This window comes from Phaethon aethereus, assembly GCF_964289735.1.
Source record: "Phaethon aethereus genome assembly, chromosome: 3".
NCBI classification, from domain to species: domain Eukaryota; kingdom Metazoa; phylum Chordata; class Aves; order Phaethontiformes; family Phaethontidae; genus Phaethon; species Phaethon aethereus.
The window spans coordinates 37,474,414-37,489,891 of NC_138576.1; positions in this window are offsets into that span (position 1 = coordinate 37,474,414).

Consider the following 15,478-nt stretch of genomic DNA (forward strand, 5'->3'; position numbering starts at 1 on the left):
ACAGGCAAAAAACATGAAGTGCCCATGAAACATCATTTTTGCTTTGGGGAAGATTTTCCAAAATGTGTGAAGTGTAAAAAAGAGTGTACATAAAAGTAATTTCTCTTCAAAAAATATTTTATGGCAGCTTTCAGTTTCAGCTGCCATGAGACAATTAGATAGAAAAAAATAAACATCTTCCTGACACCGTGGCATGTTTCTCTATAATGAAGACTTAGCCCACTGAGGGTAGTGTCAAAACATTGAGTGTCTTTTGCACTCAAAGCAGAGTGTAGGACTTTTCTTGACAATTTGTGGGGATTTTACTGCTTTGAGCATGCTGTTTGTAAATGTTGTTTTTCAGCTAGATAGTTTTCTCTTGGGTAACTTTAGAGTAATTCCACTGCTTGTTTGATTTTTACGGTGATAGTCCAGACAAACGCAACAGTCAACAAAGGGGTAATTTGGACTGGTGTGCGTTACTAACCCACTATCCTCCATTAGATCGTACTTCATTTCCCTGGTTATTCTCTAATCATCCATTGTTAATACCTTGTCCTTTACCTTCACCTCTTCCTTTAACCTCTAACAGCTAGCTTTCCATTTCTCTTCTTTGGTCTGATCTGACGCTGATGAGTATATGTAGAGAAATCTGCTTTCTATAGGTCCAAATTCAACACAAAGGACTGTTTGTACTCAGGTTTCAGCATGCTGCCTTGTAAAAGTTTGTCTGCTGATATACAATAATCTCAGACTAAAAGTTTTTGAGACAAGACAGTGTAACTTTTTTTTTTTTTTTTTCAATAAGGTATTTTCATAGATTCACAGCACCACAGATCCACACAAGCTGGAAGGAACCTTAGGAAATCTATTCTCCCACCTCCTCTTAAAAAAATAGGATCAACCATGAATTCAGACTAGGTTGTTCATGGCTTTATCTGATCAGATCTTGAAAATACCCAAAGCTGTTAAACAGGACACATCCCAGGGTAATCCTCTGTGTCACTCTACTTGCCACAGCCATTCAGGTGAGGTAAAACCCCTTAGCCACTATTCTGTAGGTTCAACCATCCACTCATTTTTTTTCACCCATCTAGTTGTCCACCCATCCAGACCATAACATCCTAACTTGGATACAAGAATGTCATGGGAGATAGTCTCAAAAGCCTTGTTCAGGTGGAAGTAAATGACATTCACTGCCTTTCTGTCATCCACAGATCCAGTCATTATATCATAGAAGGCAGTGACATTGGTCAGCATGACTTATCCTTGGTAAAAGCAAAATCCTCTCCTCTTTGAACCCTCTTCCTAAGCACAAAAGTGTGGGATACCTTGTTGTTGAAGACTGAGGCAAGGACATTGAATATGATAAAACCCTTATCTGCATTTGCTGTCACTAAATCATATGTCCCATTCAACAGCAGGTCCACATTTTTTGTTTGTTTATTCTTTTCCTACTGAGGTAGTGGTAGAAGCTCTTGTTGCCCTTGTGGCATGGTTTAGCCCCAGCCAGCAACTAGCCCCACGCAGCCGCTCCCTCACTCTCCCCCGGTGGGACAGGGGAGAGAATCAGAAGAGTTAAAGTGAGGAAAATCATGGTTTGAGATAAAGATAGTTTAACTGGTAAAGCAAAAGCCGCGCACACAAGCAAAGCAAAACAAGGAATCCATTCACCACTCCCCATGGGCAGGCAGGTGTTCAGCCATCTCCAGGGAAGCAGGGCTCCATCACACGTAATGGTTTCTTGGGAAAACAGACGCCATCACTCCAAATGTGCCTCCACCCCTTCCTTCTTCTTTATCCCAGCTTTATATACTGAGCATGACGTTGTATGGTAGGGAACATCTCTTTGGCCAGGCTGGGTCAGCTGTCCCGGCTGTGTCCCCTCCCAGCTCCCCGGGCACCCCCAGCCTGCTCGCTGCCAGGCCAGCACAAGAAGCTGGACTGTCCTTGACTGCTCAGCAACAACTCAAAACATCAGCACGTTACCAACATTTTCTCATCCCAAATCCAAAACACAGCCTCACACTAGCTGCTGTAAAGAAAATTAACTCTACCCTGGCTGAAACCAGGACACCTTGCCAGTTTTCCACATGCCATCCCTGCATGCCTGGGCAGTATTCTTCCTTTCTAGCCTGCCCTCACTTTTACCTCCTTCATACTTTTTCCTTTTCTTTCTTTCTTTTCTTTTTCCCTTTCGCTTTCCCTTTTCACCATGGAGCACTGTCACATATTCTTTCTTTAGCCAGGCTTCCCAATATGTCCATTCATTTTCCTGACTATCAGGATGGACTATTCTTGTGCTTTGGCAAAGGATGCATTTGAAATTGCCAAGTTTCCTGAGACCCTTTGAGCTTCAGAGCTACACCCCATGGGATCCCATCTACTAGTTACCTGAATAAAAAAAGAGACACCATAGTCATAAAGCCAAGGCACTACCTGCAACACTAACTGTGCTGCCAGCTGTTAACTTGCAAGGTACATCCACTCCCACTTGGGACTTTCCCCTTGACCTGAAGGATTAAGAAGGGTATCAGCTGAGTCCCTGCATCTCACTTTTTCCCCCAGAGCTCTCTGCAGGCACTTTTTATTTGCTTTATGTGCTACTTGGTAGTGTCTTTGGTATCCATGTTGATGAGCAACATGAGATCAAGGACTGGACAAGCCTAGGCCATCTCCACAACATCGTAGACCCTGTTCTCCAGAAAGCATCAAACCTCCAGTGACAACACGCCTGCTCAGCTGATGGTGTCTCCCTCCATCCATCCTCACCAACCACTTCCTCCTAGTGCTGACTTTTGGTTCAGTCCCAGCTGTTTCCTGGAGTTTCTCTTAATAGAAGTTGATCCTCTCCACTGTCTATTAGGGCACTTTAATAATACTACAAATTGAAATTATAGGACAGAGGAGAAGCATTGTTCTTGCTGTCAGAATTCACAAATCTCCAGCTTTCCCCGTCTTGGGAGTATCCAGCCACCACTCATTCAAGCCTCCAGCTGTCCCTCTTTTCTTGCATCATATGGCTCAGGATGTCTGCAAGGTTTCTGTGAAGACTCTGCCTCTTATTCATGAGGGAGCTATTTGAGGCTTATCACTTGGAAATTTCTGAAATATCAAGTTGTTCTGAACCATACTGTGCTGCCTCAAGAAAATTGCTTTACATATATTAGGTAAATCAGAGTAAGCAAAAGCATTTTACTTGAAATCTGTTTATATCCAAATGCCATCTGCTGCTGGGTGGGTTTTTTCCATGAAATAAATGTTGATATGCTACAAAGGTCATACTTATTGCTCTACTGATATTTAGCATGGCATCCAATTTTGAAGAGGAATCTCATGCAGAAACAATTTATTTTGCTACAGAGACTGGGTGTAAAGTTTAAATGCTCTGTCACAAAATAAAGGACAGTTTCTGTACCTTAGGCACACTGGAATCAGTGCATTTATTCATTTTAGGATGGCTGCATGCTAGTGTTATGGCACTGGAAGTTATTGGTATAAGGAACATATGGAAAACACAGGAAGAACAAAGCAAGCATTTAAGTTGTGTGGTGGTAGTGACCAGTACTCCTTCTACAAACAATTTCTATGACCTTTATATTGTACTTTTGGACATCCAAGTAGTAGGTAAGTGTTCCTATAATTCATCTCCTGCGATGCCTTAGATTACATCAAAGTGCCCCTTTGCAAAGGAGGTTATGTTATTCTTTCTATTAGCAGACGGTAATATCATTCTGAGAATGTCCTAACGTGAAATGTGAACTTTAACACTGCAATGTAAACATCTCTGTAAAATACTCACGACAATATCCCTGTTCCACATATTTCTCTCTGACACTATATATTGCCATCTGTTAGAGAATGGTTGTCACTCACTGCTGGATCTTAGGTAAATAATGAGTAAAATACTGTTCTTAAAAAAAAAAACCCAAAAAACAAAACAACAAAACAAACAGTAGCTTGGTCTTATGTTTATCATTACTAGTACGGTTCATGGTCAAAGCCAGGCTCAGATAAAACAGCGTCATGTTTGCTGTTGCTGTCTTTAGCTACAATATCACGCTCAAACACTGGCATCATAACATCCAAGCAGGCTCCTATGCTCTCCCAGCACCTGGCAAGGCACACACAACAGAAAGCACAGCCTTGTTAGAAGGCTCTGCAGAATCCCAGTTAACCAAGGGGGAAATGCTGAACACAATAATTTAACACAATTAAATCCTGCTCTGCTTTGGGACCTTAATGTGTTATCTGGTGCTTGCAGAGATAGCTTCTTCTGCTAAGACTTCACAGGTCTGCTCTCCTCCTCAGTGGAAGCACTAACTAAAATGTTTCCCTGTTCTTGCTTCATGTTTCTAGTATGAAATCGGATTTCTTCTGGGCAGAACTTCCGATGGAAAGGATAGAGAGCACATGAGGGACAGGGAGGGGTCTGGTGCAGAGAGCCCAGGAGGGGGTGAGGGCTTTCGCCTAAAGGGATGCAAGCATGACTGCAAATCCCCGCACTAGAGGCAGAAGATCTCCCATTGAGCTCTCACATGGAGGAGTGACAAGGGCAGCGGGAACACTGTTTCACAGGACAGTGTGGCTGCCACGGTGACTGCTGCAAGGCTCACTCTGGGAGATGGACATGAGGAAGCCTGGCAGTCCACCACCCTCAGGGAAAGAGTACCCACTCCCTTGGACCCACAGCCAGCTAAAGTGTAAGGCTGATTTCAAGTTGTTCAAAATTTATAAAAATTTGTGCAGGTGTGAAATGAAGATGCTCAGGCATTAAGATGTCAAATACTGAGAAGGTTACAGAGCCTGGGAAACTCCATAATTAAGAACAGCAGAAGAGGGTTTTTGAAGACTGCATATTTTATTAGGCTCCTAAGTCATCGGCTTCAATCTCTCTGCTCAAATCCTAGTGGAACAGTTACAAATGGACCTTGGAACTTCTGACAGCTAACAGTGGCACAGCCTAGATCCTCCAAGAGACAATTTTCAGATGCTCGGAGCTTGATTCTTGCAAATTTTTTAACAGAGTGAAGTGTGGCAGAGAGAGAGGATTAATATGAGGAAAATCTGCGTGGTTTAGAGTAACTAAAGACAGCTTCGTAATACAAACGTGCCAAATAGTGTTCATCTTAAGTTGAATCTTTTTAGGTACATAATACCCACGATAAGTATATAGTCATCATGCTCCTGCCTCTCTGCAAGCATTGAGTAATTGTGACTTAGTGTTCAGGGATGCAGCCTGCATTGCATTCTTACTCATATATTTGGTTTTAAAAAACTATTCAGCCTGAGGTATTGATATGACAGCTACAAACTGGGAACACCCAGTTTAATTCTTTTTAATCAGTACCTGATGATTCCTCACGTCAGAGAATGCATGATTTTCACTCTGTCCTCATCTTAATCATTAAATGGATACTTTCAGAAGCAGCTTGTTTTAAGTGCATCCTACTTCAAATAATCCACTGAAAAACAGCACAGGGTGGAAGGACCCTGCTTTCTAGCCAAGTTTGTAAGAGCAATGCACCTGTAGACATTCCAAGACTCAACAACATGCTGGAAGGAGGAAAAGGTCAAAGTACTCTGTTGAACTGTTAACATTTGCACCACCAAAAGATTGCTTTGTTTTCTGTATTTTAGCTCTTTCTGTCTTAATTCTGGCAAAGCAAGGCCTCAGGGGAAAAAACAAATCAAACATTTCTAGCCATACAACCACGGTATTCAGAAATCACACCCCCAAAAAAACAGTAACAAAACAACCTTTCGACTATAAATCTTTTTACATTTGCAACTAGACCCTTGAGAAAAAGTCTCATTTAGCAAAGACTCATTTTCAATACAAATAGTACTTTCTACAAAAGAAAACAAAGGGTAATTTTAAAAGGTAGTTGGTGAAAGACCTGCTTGTCTCAATTTCTTCTCAAAACCACAATGTTTAAATGTATAGTTTGCATCATAAGGCTGATGAACTGTCTTTTGCAGAGCTCTACTGTCAAAGAGTAGCTACAGAAATTTAGTGCAGTCCTGCACTACTTGCTGAACAATGTAATCACCTTTAATTGACTGGCCACCTAAAACTTGTAATTACAATGAACTTGCATGGGCAATATCTGTTTAATTTCATGGTTCCACATGCTGCTTGGAGCTGTAGCTATCAAAAATTGAGGTATTGCAATTATCATCCCTGCAGCAATATATTAGGTGTTTTGCCGCTTGGGTCCCACCCACAGTCTTGAGCCACACACACTTTGTTAGAGGTCAGTCACCTACCATTAGAGCAATGGGAACTGCAGGACAGGCTGCCTGCTGGAGCCTTCAGTCACGGCACACATGTCTTATCACTCGATAAATTACACAGCTTTTTTTTTTGAAAGGAAAATGGCTTTTTAAAGGAAGTCTGTCTTTGAAAGGAGAAGTCTGTCTTTTAAATAGTGGCTTAATGTGACATCATTTAATTCTGCAGCTATCTGCTTTTTTTTTTTTTTTTACACAGAAAACATGCTTGTATGCTTTCACTGCTCAGTAATGCTTTCCCAATTTTTATATTCTATGATATTTTATATGCTATTACTTGAGTGCATTACAATTTTTAAAAATGTACATTCTACTCTCATACTGTTTGTTTATTTGATACTAGCAAAAGATTACCTGTTGATCATGCATCTGTTTATTTACCTTATGCAGGCTTCAAGTATTTCTTTGCAAACATCCTGCTTGTAGGTCAAAGTGAGTAGTTTAGGAATACGTGCAATGACCACAATATAGAAAGTAAGCACTTGTTAACAGCTACCACATAAGACACTTCATATACAACTATGGATCCAATTTTTGTAATAAAAATAGAATTACCACTACCACAGCTTTTCTTCACAATTGGATGCTAGTTATAATAGATATAGAATCAACATGGAAAATTAATCTTTTCTGAGATAAAGGGAGAATGAGATGTATTTCTGTGTTAAGGATGTGGCATCTCTGAATTTTTAAAATTGGACTCTGTTCAGAGAAAGTGGTTATGTAATCAGAAATACTACTGATGCCACATCTTAAAGGAAAGTTACATCTTGTCTCAGAGACTCTATATTTGTCACTTCTTGTTTTGTGGCTTTCCTTAGTCCTAAAAAAGCAGGTACTTGGAGGATTGAAAAATGCAATGATATTATCTGAAAGAAGAAAGTTTTGTCATTGTTCTCAGCCCAGTATCCAAAGCAAAGACATCAGCAGCAAACAAGAAAACACGGCAAAACTATTCAGAACTGCTCATCTCTCAAGTAAACTGAGACTGGATGTACTTTAAACAGAAGGAAAAAATATTCTGAGAATTAAGTTCTTATGAAACATTTAGGATATATGAAAGCAATGCCTGCAGATTTCAAATAGAAAATTTTAAACATTTCACCGTCACTGCAAAACAATAAATCTGATTTTATCTTAGAAATCAAATTTAAGAAGCTTGGAGGAAATAATAACCTAGTGTCTCATCTTATGCTTTTAATATTCATTGTTTGTGTTCTCTGGGTTCTTAAATACAGAGGGGAAAAACTAGAGTTCCAAACGCAAAAATAAATTGCAAAAGAGTGGTAATACCTTTAGCTGTCATTTTGCACCATCTGTGAATCTCAGTACTGCACACCTCATTGAATTACTTTACCCCTGAGTATTTGCTGGTTTTTTTCAAGAAAAAACATTCTTCCTTTGCAAGCAAAGCAGAACTTCGGTAGTACTTTCATCTTCTCATAACCATACCTGCTCGTCAGAGGTCCCTCCCTCTGGGGTTAGAGCTCTGGATCCATGTAGGATGTGGAACTGCTCCTGGCTCTTTCAGTGGATCTGTCTGAGATGCTGACCGGCCCCCAGGCCTTGGCACCGCACCACAGCCAGCTGAACAGCTCTTCTGCGGGGCTGCAATCAGTTCACAGCACTGTTGTGGTAAATCCTAAATAACCTAGAAATGTTGATATTATTAATAATAAGTCTTCTTAATTCCTCCTCAGAAAACTGTCCATCACTTTTCTTTTATCTCTGCAATAAAACAATTCTCTACTTAGCTAATGGATTTTTTGGCTTTTTTTTTTTTCTTGATGGAAGCTTCCTTTCACCAAAGTCTGACATAAAGCACAACTCCAGACATCCTGAAGACCATGTCAAGCCCAATTATTTTGGAAACTTATTCTTCCAGCTTGGGTCCAGTACACCCTAAAAGTGGCTTACTAGATCCACTCATGTGGCTTTAAAGTTCAGTTTATGCTGAAAGTTCACAGACCCTCTCTGGCATCTTGCCCTGCTTTCTACTGTACAGTTCAGTATCTGCCTACAGTATCTGAAAGTGACTTTGTTGGAGATATGGGTATTGATGATGGAGATTTTAGTCTCACTTTCAAGATCCTTATGCCATATGCTTATCCCCAGGAATTCAACCACCTCTCTGCTTGTGTCATTCTAACCCCCCCATCTTGCAACTGCCTCCTCCCTGGGCTACCCAATCTTTCTTGAGGGTCTTCTACTGCTCTCATTGCCATGGTGCCACAATAAAAAATAACTCCCAGGTCAGCTAGATGACTAAAAACAAATATCTTCAAAGGAGAGCAATCAGAAACAGAATATTTATATTGATTGACCACATGACAGGATTTGAGCAATTTGTGTTTTCTTCTGTTTCTACAGTGATCTGTAAGAAATGGAACAGGTTTGTCCACCTCACAGTCCCCCTGCAATGAAGTGGGCTGACACGACTGTTTTCACATGTCACCGTCAAGAGTTTGACAGCACTGACAGGCAACCAGAAATCTCCCCTTACCGTCTAAATTGCCAGGCTGTTTTGTTTAATTTCTTCATTAGGGTACGGCTTGCCTTCTGCAGTGAGAATTTCATTTTTCCTCTTGTAGAAAAGTAAAACAAGCCCCCAGATCTTTACACAGATGAAGAGCAATTTAAACAGAGTTATTAATACTACCTACCCAGTAGCTGGAAAAATACTAACCTCAGGGCTGGAAAATTAGTCTGCCTTGTTTAAATGCTGGAAGGAGCTCTCTGCTTTTGTGCTTGCAAAAGTAGACCAAGCAAGAAGGACAAAGGATCACATTTCAAACACAATCCTAGGCTTGTCTTTTTTTTCCCTCAGTTTCATCTTTTGCACATTTTCAGAGTTTCATGGAGATAACGAAAGCTCAACTCATTGCTGAAGTAATACAAACATACTTGAGAAATCTGTCTTCCTTCTAGAAAAAAAACTTTCAATTTAAATATTCATTTCTTCTCAGTATCTTTGTCTCAAGGGATTTCTTATATAGATTGTACAGAGCTGAAAACTGAAAATCTGCATTTAGATAGAAATCTCAGGAAAAGGTCTTCTATACAAACTAAGCACTATTGTTCTTTTCTTCCTTCCAGTGTTACATGAAATAATTTTTTTCTTCCATTCCTTAGACAATGACACTAAAGCAGGGCTTCAGGGTCCCCTAAACACTGACAATGAAGATGCTATAGTAGCTCTAAATTTGAACCAACCTTCCATCAAATGCCCGAAAAGCTATATTTTTCTGTTTACTCTAAACATCTTCTGTTTTTCTTTCAAGTCTGATGACAGCATTAGAGGTCGATTGAAAAAAATGGGAGAGCTAAGGAAGAAAATTCCTATTATATTCGTGCACAAGGTCTTGCTGCAGTCCATGTAATGTAAAAAAAGGTTAAAAGTGACTGATGACATTTTAATAGGTTTTCCTAGATTTCAGTGGCTGTTGTTTTTTTTCAGTCAATAATTCACATGGTTACACAAGGCAACACCATTGATTTTTAGTGTAGCAATACTTGGACAAAAGGATTGTAAAATGCTTCATAACCTTTTGCACATTCTGGGACAAATTCTGCACCAGCTCACATCCCAAGGAATATGACTGATTTTGCAAAGGCTGGATGAGACCCAGAGGAATGATGTTGGAAGCAACGCATGTATAATCTGTATGAGAGGAGAAATGCCTCATTCACTCGTGGAATACCAGGTGCAAGGAAGAGGGGAAGAACACAGCTTGAGAGCAAATGAAAATCTTATGCTCAGAATGATCTCATGCACTTTACTGAAAAAATACTGACCCTTTTGAAAGGAATAAGGATTTTTCCATTGACATAAAGTGAGTTTATCATGGCCTTCTGTTTTTCTCCACAAATAACTGTCTTCACTTAAAGGGCAAATTAATGAAAGTCACTTCTGTAGCACCAAGCATATGAGTAAGTTACAGCAAAATGTCTTTAACATGGCCAGTGTGATTCATACCAAACCTACCAGACAGTAAAATAACAGGCAGATTTAATGAGGTGCATTCACAGTCAGCAGTTTTCCAGGAACCACGCATGTCTCGATACTTATTATGATTTCCAGAGAAAAGAAGTCGGTCGTGTAATTGTACTTTCAGTTAATAATGGTATGTGCAAAACAGCTTCCTCAGAGTTGTGTTTTCAAGCGTTATGCTTATGATAGGGACACATTTGCAGCAGATGGCTCCCAAAGGCCTTTGTTATAGAAAATTACATGTTGGTGATCACAATTTACTTTATTTTATGAAAAACATACAGAAAGCTCAGTGCCAGTTAACATGTTTCCATGTAAATTAACCTAACGAAGCTTGTGATCTGAAAGACAGAAAATAAGGCAGCTTGAGTGGTCAGACCCTGGAGTGGCATACCGTGATGAGTAACGCTGTCTCTGAGGATCCCAGTGTCCTGGATGCATCATTAATAAGCTGTAGGTGTTGAAGGATCCATTGTAGTGCTGCCCTTCGAGTGAAGGAAAATGATTTAGTCATCTTCTAAAGACTTATAACCTTATGGACCCAATTTGAGTACCCTGGCCAAAACCTCTGAAAACATGTTTATGTGAACACATAATCTTAGGAATCCTTACAAAAATCACTGAGTACACAATCTTCATAACGATCTTTGGTTTTCTAATTAGTCTTATTGCAAGTTTAGAAGCAAGGGAGGGCGATCATTGTTTTGCTGGCTCTCTCCTCATTTGCGAAACAAATTTGAAGTAGTCGAAGTTCAACTTCTCTATCATACAGGGCCAGGAATGAATGTAGTTCCTGCATGGATTTGCTATGTTAGCAGAATACTTTATTTGAAATTATTGAGTCAAGACATTCACCTTTCACTCCAAAAGTACTGTCACCTAAAAATAAAAATTATTGTAGTGAAATTCAATATGTTTAAAAGAATCTGCAAGGACTGGGACTGCATATGATTGTTACACTATTCTTTATTTATCTTCATCAACTTATTGATTACAGCAGCTTGGTGAAAGCTCTATGGTACCTGAGCTGAGAGAAGATGAATAATGAAGTAGAAGCATGGCAAGCCTTCATAACAGATTGATTATGCTTACAGGTTACAATTAATATATTTTTGCTATTTCTCATAACTTTTCCTTATTAGTAGCAACCTGTAAAATACGTAACTCATTTCCTACTAAGGATCTGATAGTTTCAGACTTAAAATAAGTATTTTTCCAATTTAAGTGTCCATCAGGTTGTATTATGATTTAAGACATTTAGACCTTGGCTGCCTGATTACACTAGCTACTAAATAATATGCATGATGTTCATGAGTAATCTAGCAAGTTCTTTTTTTCAGGCCTCATGATTTACAGGCAAGTTAGAGTGGTATGATTTGGAGGTCAAGAAAAATGTCAGTGACAAAAGTGTTGAAGGCTTTCTTGATTGTGCTTGTAGCCTATTGGGGCACTTGTCAGTATGTTCATATCAGGATGAAACGCTGCACTGTATCACTGGATATAACCCATTCTACCTAGTCTGTATCTCATCTTCCCAATAAATGTGCGTGTGTTTCAACACTCTATAAAATACATTATAAAGCTCTTACCGGTGTTAGCAGGAGAAGGCTCTATTAACATCCTCTGGAGTTAATCAAGCAAAACCAGATTTTACTAGTGTAAGCTACAGGGTACAGGAACATCAAGAAGAAAAGTGACAATGTTTTTCAGAATAAAATTGTATCTAAATGGCATTGATAAGCCTCTTGTTAAGAGAAGGGTCTGAGAAAACCAGATGCAAGAGGCATGCCTCTCAATTTTTCGTCTCCATTTTTTTTTAAGTTGCCTACTTCCTTTCCAAAGCATGCTGCAAGCTGGAGTATTGGGCTCTAAATCTTTCAGGTGGCTTTAGGAGACTAAAGGATATGGGACTTCTGAAAGTAATGTCACTCCACTGAACTTTCTGTTCCTGAAATGTTCTCCCTCACTCCAAAAGGATGCTGTTCACAAGACTATTACACTAAAGCTACTTAACAAGTGCCCAAGCCAAGTCATAATATATAGTTTCCAGGAGTGTACTTTCCCAAGCATTAAAGGAAAATAATAAACAAAACTTTAAAAAAAAAAAAGCCGGTAAAGGCTTTTAGCACTTAATGATACAAATGTTATATTCTTCCTGAGTTAATAAGTCCTATGGTATTTATTTGTATCCTGGACATACCTAGATATCTCCATATCTCTTTCTAAAAAAGAAAAAAAAAAAAATCTTCCATTCAAACGAAATCACAGAATCACAGAATCATTCAGGGTGGAAGGGACATATTGAGACCACCTAGTTTACTCTCCCAGATTAATCAGTCTCAGCTAGAGCAGGTTGCCCAGGATCATGTCCAGCTGAGTTTTGAATCTCTCCATGGATGGAAAATCCACAACCTTTCTGGGCAACTTGATCCAGTGTTTAACTACCTTCACAGTAAATATATGTTTTGGTGTGTTCAGACAGAACCTCCTGTGTTTCAATTTGTGACCATTGCCTCTTGTCCCATTACTGGATACCACTGAGAAAAGCCTGGTTCCGTCTTCTTTACGCCCTACATCAGGTATTTATACGCATTGATAAGACACCCCTGAGCCTTCTCTTCTTCAGGCTGAACAATCCCAGCTTTTTCAGTCTCTCCTCATATGTCAAATGCTCCAAGCCCTTTACTATCTTCCTGGCCCTTTGCTAGACTGGCTGTTGTTTATCCACGCCTCCCTTGTACTGGGGAGTCCAGAACTGGACACAGCACGCCAGATGCATGTCACCAGTGCTGGGTAGAGGGGAAGGATCACCTCCTTTGACCTCCTAGGAATGGTTCCCCTCCTGCCACCCAAGATGGTCTTGGCCACCTTTGTCATGAGGATGCATTGTTGGCTGATGGTCAACTGGTTGTCCACTAGGATCCCCAGGTCCTTCCCAACAAAGCTGCTTCATCTGCGGCAGTATTACATAGTATTGAAGCATTAAATATTATTAAAGAACCTGTAAATGGTGCCATTTCTTCTGAGTGGGTTATTTTCTGCAACAGGAGACAGTTGCTTTAATCGTCTTCTATTAAGACAGATAAAGAAGATTTTACTGTCACTTAAAGAATAAAGAATATTTAATTATTTGAAATGGCATAATTTGTGATTATATACCACCAGCTATATAGAGAGTTCTGTTTTTACTTAACCTACTAATATGCCTTTTGATTTACTTAAAACCAGAATTGCTCACTAGGGGTTGAAGACATCTGAACTGGAAAATGAGTCACTCAGTCTTGACACTAGATGAGAAATTAGTCTGAAGCTTCACTGAGAACATCTTTCTCATTCCTCAGAGCTTCATTTATAGGAACCGAGAACATTAGTGACCAGTGAGAAACTGTCTGGGTGGAATTTAGACAGAAATTAAACAACTCTGTGTTTTCAAACCATTCTATTCAGTACAGGGTGGGTTTTTTTTAAGTAGTGTTTTTGCAGAAAACACAAATGGAGGGTAGGTTAACAGAGTATGACCCTCTCTGTTAGCACTGGTCTCTTCTTCTCATGTCCCAGCATGGAAAACTAGTCTTTCTCAGTGTAATGCCCGTTATGCTCTGGCTCTTCTGCCCCATCTACAAGATGCAAGGAGCCAGCTGTGCAAGAACGAGGCAGTGTATATCCTGGCATATGTGCAGTTTCCTGCCCCATTACATATCTGAGTACAAGTGGGAAGGGGATATCCCTATCTCAAATTCATAAAAGCACAGAGGCCCTATTCAGGTAGCAGCTGCATCTAACCCAGAGGCTTTAAACTCCGTAACAACCAAGAATATGAAAGCACAGTCTAGTTTCTACTCCCTGGACAAGAAGTGTGACCTAAATTTTCCAACAACTAGCTGACCCTAAATCTTTCCTCCAGCTTGCTGTGGTTACCATACCTTGTCTGGAGGTACCCGACTCATTCTCCTCTAGCTGTGGGGAGGAAGGACCAGGTCATTCCAGGCCTTCTGCTCTCAGTGGTCAGGGAAGATCCTGGATCCTTAAATTTTAGTACATCTCATATAGGTATGTACCAATTTCTTCTATGTGCCCTTGGTTTTCCATCTCAGCGTGGACAAGTAACCTTAGAAATTTGGGCTCAGTTGGAATAAGAAAGGTATTTTGTAAACAAATTAGGATGTCACTGATCACAAATGATGGTTGAGACATGTAAAGTGTGTCAGTGTGGGGAAGACAGATTCTGGGGCAGAGTTTACCTAGAAGCTAAGAAGAAATGTTCCCTCCTGACCAAAAAAGTTGTATTTCCATGCAGAAACATGTCAGTATTGGCTCAAGAGCTTCACCAGTAAGCAGCAGAAATGCTTCCATGATGACCTTGCTTTGCCTAGTAAGCAGTTCCACTTCTCCTATTTAAAAGCACTAAATTCATTCATTGCTACTCCATGGTGCTGGCTTTGGGTGGGATTCCTAGGCCCATTCTCTGACCTACAAATAACAAAGTAATATATTTGGAGCTGGGCATCTCTGTGTCCTGAGATCCATGGGGTCCTGCTTTTATGCCCTTATCTATCTCAGGCTATTGCTTGACAGAGCACTGCTTCAGGAAGGTTTCCCTGTGGCAGCATCAAGGTGTGATACTCAATTTTAAACTCGTGTTGTTCAGTGCTAGACTGGCAAGTACTGAAATACCTGCCCTCTCCAGTTCCAGAGGAGCTGGAGATAGGAGGAGTTGGCCAGTCAGCTCCAGAAGTTTTGATGCAATATTTTAGCAGTATTATAAGCTATATCTTGACTTTTCCTATGAATTAATGTTCCCCTCTATCTCTTCTTAGTGACCCGCTTGTTTCCTGGACCACGTGGTATATGGAGGTTGGCAGAAGCAAGGACAGTGACTGCACACTCATGGTTTCCTTGCAAGAGGGAAGTGTAACCACTGTGAGTAAAGAATAAGCTATTGTGCAGACATTGGAAAATAGCGTCAAGGGTGCTGGTGATACTAAAATGTAATGATCATGGTGTGACTGCATCCTACAGGACAGACATTTCCTAGCTGCCCAGGTCATGCTAAGAGGAAGATAACAGCCTAACAGCCTAAAAGTGTAAGCCTTCTACCTACCAGCCATTCACACATATGGGAATCAGTCCTCTGGCCCGAGGAGTCACTAGGTGGTGAAAGGCTGACAGCCAATTTGGGGAGCCAATTAACAGTAATTTGGTCAGCCAATTTTG